This window comes from Tachyglossus aculeatus, chromosome 7 (genome assembly GCF_015852505.1).
Source record: "Tachyglossus aculeatus isolate mTacAcu1 chromosome 7, mTacAcu1.pri, whole genome shotgun sequence".
Classification (NCBI taxonomy): domain Eukaryota; kingdom Metazoa; phylum Chordata; class Mammalia; order Monotremata; family Tachyglossidae; genus Tachyglossus; species Tachyglossus aculeatus.
Window position 1 is genome coordinate 14,575,959 of NC_052072.1, and position 6,000 is coordinate 14,581,958.

A 6,000-nucleotide genomic window follows, 5' to 3' on the forward strand; every position below is an offset into this window, starting at 1 on the left:
TGTAAAATGGGGATTAAGACTGTGAGCCCCCCGTGGGACAACCTGATCACTTTGTAACCTCCCCAACGCTTAGAGCAGTGCTTCGCACATAGTGCTAAATAAATGCCATCATTATTTAATTAATTAGTAGACCTCTCCCCCCAGCCCTTAGAGAGCTGACCATCTAGTGGAATCCAGATGGTGTTACCTGGTGTAGTAGCAGTGGTGGTATTTATTGGGCACCTCCTGGGAGTGGGGCACCATACTGAACGAACAGAGGTAGAATAGGAGAAATCGCTTTCCCCACTCCCAGGGAGATTCCAGTCTCACTGGTTACCAGAGGAAACCCCAAACTGAGGGGAGGAGAAAAGAGAGAAGGCTGGGGGCAAACCAGGGGCCAGGAGGAGGGGTAGAGGGAAGACTGGGACAGGAGCTGTAGCATCCTCAAAGACAGGTCCTTAATAAATACCATTATCACCATCAACAATTATTACTATTACTACTACTACTGAAGAGCCCTGAAACAGGGAGGGAAAGGGGAAATGGCAACTCTGGCTCCGTGGAAAGAGCCCGGGCTTTGGAGTCAGAGGTCATGGGTTCAAATCCCTGCTCTGCCGCTTGTCAGCTGTGTGACTCTGGGCAAGTCACTTAACTTCTCTGTGCCTCAGTTACCTCTTCTGTAAAATGGGGATTAAAACTGTGAGCCCCTCGTGGGGCAACCTGATCAATTTGCATCCTCCCCAGCGCTTAAAACAGTGCTTAGCACATAGTAAGTGCTTAATAAATGCCATTATTATTATTATTATTTCCCTCCCCCTCCCTCTTGCTTTCATCTCTCTACCTCCCCTCCTTTCCTATCTCCTTCTTTCTCACCCGGCCCCATCCCCTTCTCCCCCACCCCCTACACTTCAGGCATGACGTGAATCATCTATTAATTATTACTCTATTTTACTTGTACATATTTACTTTTCTATTTATTTTGTTAATGATGTGCATATAGCTTTAATTCTATTTGTTCTGACGATTTTGACACCTGTCTACATGTTTTGTTTTGTTGTCTGTCTCCCCCTTCTAGACTGTGAGCCCGTTGTTGGGTAGGGACCGTCTCTACATGCTGTCTTGTACTTCTCAAGCGCTTAGTACAGTGCTCTGCCCACAGTAAGCGCTCAATAAATATGATTGAATGGATGCATGAATGAAATACGTTTTAGTAATTGGGAAATAGTTCAGTGAATCAAGGATTAAGCTTTACAGACAAAATCCTCAAGGATTTTTAGATTCAGTATCACCGGCTGAATCTTATGGTAAAATAGCCTACGCATAGCCTCTAAATTAAGATCTACACTCAAAAGGTATCACCTAATCATCTTCGCATTCGATCCGAAATGTTTTATAAATGAGCCAGCTGAAGACAGCACTCTGGCAAGTGAAACATAAACAAATTACCATCAGCAAAACGGGCAGAGTCGTTGGCTCGAATGCCAAAGGCATAGGACCCGTCTGGACTACTGCATCAGCCTTCTCTCTGATCTCCCATCCTCGTGTCTCTCTCCACTTCAATCCATACTTCATGCTGCTGCCTGGATTGTCTTTGTCCAGAAATGCTCTGGGCATGTTACTCCCCTCCTCAAAAATCTCCAGTGGCTACCAATCAATCTGCGCATCAGGCAGAAACTCCTCACCCTGGGCTTCAAGGCTGTCCATCACCTCGCCCCCTCCTACCTCACCTCCCTTCTCTCCTTCTCCAGCCCAGCCCGCACCCTCCGCTCCTCCACCGCTAATCTCCTCATCGTACCTCGCTCTCACCTGTCCCGCCATCGACCCCCGGCCCACGTCATCCCCCAGGCCTGGAATACCCTCCCTCTGCCCATCCGCCAAGCTAGCTCTCTTTCTCCCTTCAAGGCCCTGCTGAGAGCTCACCTCCTCCAGGAGGCCTTCCCAGACTGAGTCCCTTCCTTCCTCTCCCCCTCGTCCCCCTCTCCATCCCCCCCATCTTACCACCTTCCCTTCCCCACAGCACCTGTATATATGTATATATGTTTGTACATATTTATTACTCTATTTATTTTATTTGTACATATCTATTCTATTTATTTTATTTTGTTAGTATGTTTGGTTTTGTTCTCTGTCTCCCCCTTTTAGACTGTGAGCCCACTGTTGGGTAGGGACTGTCTCTATATGTTGCCAATTTGTACTTCCCAAGCGCTTAGTACAGTGCTCTGCACATAGTAAGCGCTCAATAAATACGATTGATGATGATGATAGGACGCTGCCTGTCCGCGGACCGGATTGAGTTTCTGGGGGGCGAGAGTGAAGCTAGGGCCTGAGAAGGAAGCGTTGTGGGACTGATGCTGGATTTTCGCCGGCCTGGCTGGTCCCAGGTGAGGGCAGCAACGATCTTCGGGCTGACTGGGAGCTGCAGCTGGAGCTCCATCCTCTCTCCATCACCCTCCGTCTTCCAGGCTCCATCCTCCGACCTCCAGACTCTGGTCCTCCGACCTCTGGGCTCCATCTTCTACCTTCCATCCTCCGGGCTCATCTTCTGGGCTCTGTTCTCCGCTGCCATCCTCTGGGCTTTGTCCTCCAGGATCAATCTTCCATTGTCCATCCTCTGTTCATTCATTCAATCATATTTATTGAGCGCTTACTGTGTGCAGAGCACTGGACTAAGCGCTTGGGAAGTACAAGTTGGCAACGTATAGAGACGGTCCCTACCCAACAACGGGCTCACAGTCTAGAAGCGGGAGAGAGACAACAAAAACATGTGGACAGGTGTCAAGTCATCAGAATACGTAGAAATAAAGCTAGATACACATCATTAACAAAATAAATAGAATAGTAAATATGTACAAGTAAAATAGAGTAATAACTCTGTACAAACATATATACAGGTGCTGTGGGGAAGCGAGGAGCTAGGGCAGGGGGGATGGGGAGGAGGGGAGGAAAAAGGGGGCTCAGTCTGGGAGCTATTTCCACTAGCATCATATTTAGGTGAAAAAAGTAAAGTTTCCCCCTTTGAATGAATGGGTTGTCTTTCTCAGGAAGGTTATCAAGCCATGGGCAAGAAGACTCCCCTGACTCCCCTGACCTCTTTTTTCACGGGACTGCTGTGGGCTTCTGCAGCAGAAAACTGGTCCAGAGCCTGCTGCTGCTCGTCACTGAGCTGCTGCTGCTGCTGCTGCTGCTGTTGCGGCTGCTGCTGAAGAGCCCCATGCTCGTCCTCTGAGGCCTATCCTCCGCCCTCCGTTTCCATCTTCTGGGCTCTGTTCTCCATCCCCCATCCTCTGTCCTCCATCCCCCATCCTCTGGACTCTGTTCTCTGTCCTCCGGCCTCCAGCCTCCAGCCTCCAGGCTCTGTCCTCCATCCTCTAAGTTTCATCCTCTAGTTCTCCATACTCCATCTGCCATCTTCCAGGATTATCCTATGGGCTCCGTCATCTGTCCTCCATCTCCATCTTCCATCCTGCGTCCTCCAGGCTCCATCCTCTGGGCCCCGTCCTCTGTCCTCCATTCTCCATTTTCCATCCTCCATTCTCTTTCCCCCATCCTCCATTCTCTGCTCTCATTGTCTAGGCTCTCTCCTCTTTCCTCTGTCTTCCATCTTCTGGGCTCTGTCCTCCATCTTCCATCCTCCATGCTCTGTTCTCCATTCTCCAACCTCCAGCCTCCGGTCTCCACCCTCTGTGCATTGACCTCTGTCCTCTATCTCCCATGCTCCATCCTTTGAGGTCTGTCCTCCATCACCCAGGCTCCATCCTGGGTGCTTTGTAGTCCTGGAATAGCCTGAGGAAGCCCTGCCTTGGTCAGGAATAGCCTGATGAGTTCTGTGCAAGCAAAGCAGGGGCAGGAAGATGAAGTGAGTACTTAGCCTCTGGCACTCGGTACAGACTGTGCCAAGGTGAGCACTGGCATTCTGAAAGGAGGTATGGTCAGTAGTGGGGTGTTTTCCAACAGCAGGAGTGGGGTCACCCTTTGTAGCGTCCCTTTGAGACTCTGGTCCTGGCCGGAGTCGACTCTGCCCTCCGGGAAGCAGAGCACGGTGTTGGTTTAGCGGTCTGACCAGCCACACACCTCCACAACACCACAACGCCAGGCACGGGAGATGTTGCAACACCACTTTTGCTGGCAGAAGTGCCACTTAAGCATGAGTCAGCTAGCGGAGACCCCCCTCCCCCCTCCTCTCCAACCCAGACACAAGTGGACTAGCAGAGACCACCCCGAGACACCATCGACCTAGCTATAAGCCCTCCTGGACAAAAGCTGGCAAGGGGAGACCCTCCCCAGACACGTGAGAAGCAGCGTGGCTCAGTGGCAACAGCAAAGGCTTTGGAGTCAGAGGTCATGGGTTCAAATCCTGGCTCCTCCACTTGTCAGCTGTGTGACTTTGGGCGCTTCTCTGGGCCTCAGTTCCCTCAGCTGTAAAATGGGGATTGAGACTGTGAGCCCCCCGTGGGACAACCTGATCACCCTGTAACCTCCCCAGCGCTTAGAACAGTGCTTTGCACATAGTAAGTGCTTAATAAATGCCATTATTCTTATTATTAAGTGGATTAACCGTTAGCCCTCCTGGGCACAAGCTGGCTAGTAGAGAGCCCAGCTGTGAACAGGCTAGCAGAGAACATGTCCGGGCACAAGCCAGCTAGCAGAGAGACCATCTGGGCACAAGCAGACTAGCAGAGAATATGCCTGGGCACGAGCATGGGAAGCGGCATGGCCGAGTGGAAAGAGCACAGGATTGGGAGTCCGAGGACCCGAGTTCTAATCCCGACTCTGCCACTTGCTGCTGTATGATCTTAGGTCACTTCATTTCTCTGTGCCTCAGTTTCCTCATCTGTAAAATGGGGGTTAAGACTGTGAGCCCCATATGGGACATGGACTGTGTCCAATCTGATTAGCTGGTATCTATGCCAGTTCTCAGTGCAGTGCCTGGCATATTCATTCAATTGTATTTATTGAGTGCTTACTGTGTGCAGAGCACTGTACTAAGCTCTTGGAAAGTACAATTCAGCAACAGAGACCATAAGTGCCCACAGCAGGCTCACAGTCCAGAAGAACATATAGTAAGCACCTAACAAATACAATAAAAAAAAAGCTGGCTAGCAAAGAGCTCTTTCTGGACACAAACAGACGAGCAGAAAGCATGCCTGGGCACAAGCTGGCTAATTGTGAGCCCACTCGGGCACAAGCAGGCTAGCAGTGAGCTTGCCCAGATCTCTGCTTCTCACCACTTTCTCCACAACTGGAAGGCTTCTCTCCCAAAGCCAAGGCTGTGCTCTCCAGGAGTCAGTTAGTCAATACTATTTATTGAGCACTTGCTGTGTGCAGAGCACTGTTCTACATGCTTGGGAGAGTATAATGCAACAATATACCTGACACATTTCCTACCCACAGTGAGCCTACAGTCTAGGGAAGCAGCGTGGTGGATATACGTGTATGATGTGTGTATATATAGATAGATATAGATGTATACATATATATGTGTGTGTATATATATATATATATATATATATATATATATATATATAAGAAAAGGAGCGTGGCTCAGTGGAAAGAGCACGGGCTTTGGAGTCAGAGGTCATGGGTTCAAATCCCCGCTCTGCCAATTGTCAGCTGTGTGACTTTGGGCAAGTCACTTCACTTCTCTAAGCCTACATTACCTCATCTGGAAAATGGGAATTAATAATAATAATAATGGCATTTATAATGATAATAATAATAATAATGGCATTTATTAAGCACTTACTATGTGCCAAGAACTGTTGCAGTTACTATGTGCAAAGCACTGTTCTAGCGCTGGGGAGGTTACAAGGTGATCAGGTTGTCCCACGGGGGGCTCACAGTCCCCATTTTACTGTAAGTCCCCATTTTAAGACTGTAAGCCCCCTGTGGAACAACCTGATCCCCTTGTAACCTCCCCAGTGCTTGAACAGTGCTTTGCACATAGTAAGCGCTTAACAAATGCCATCATTATTATTATTATATATCTACATATTTGTGACTATAATTCTATTTATTTTTATT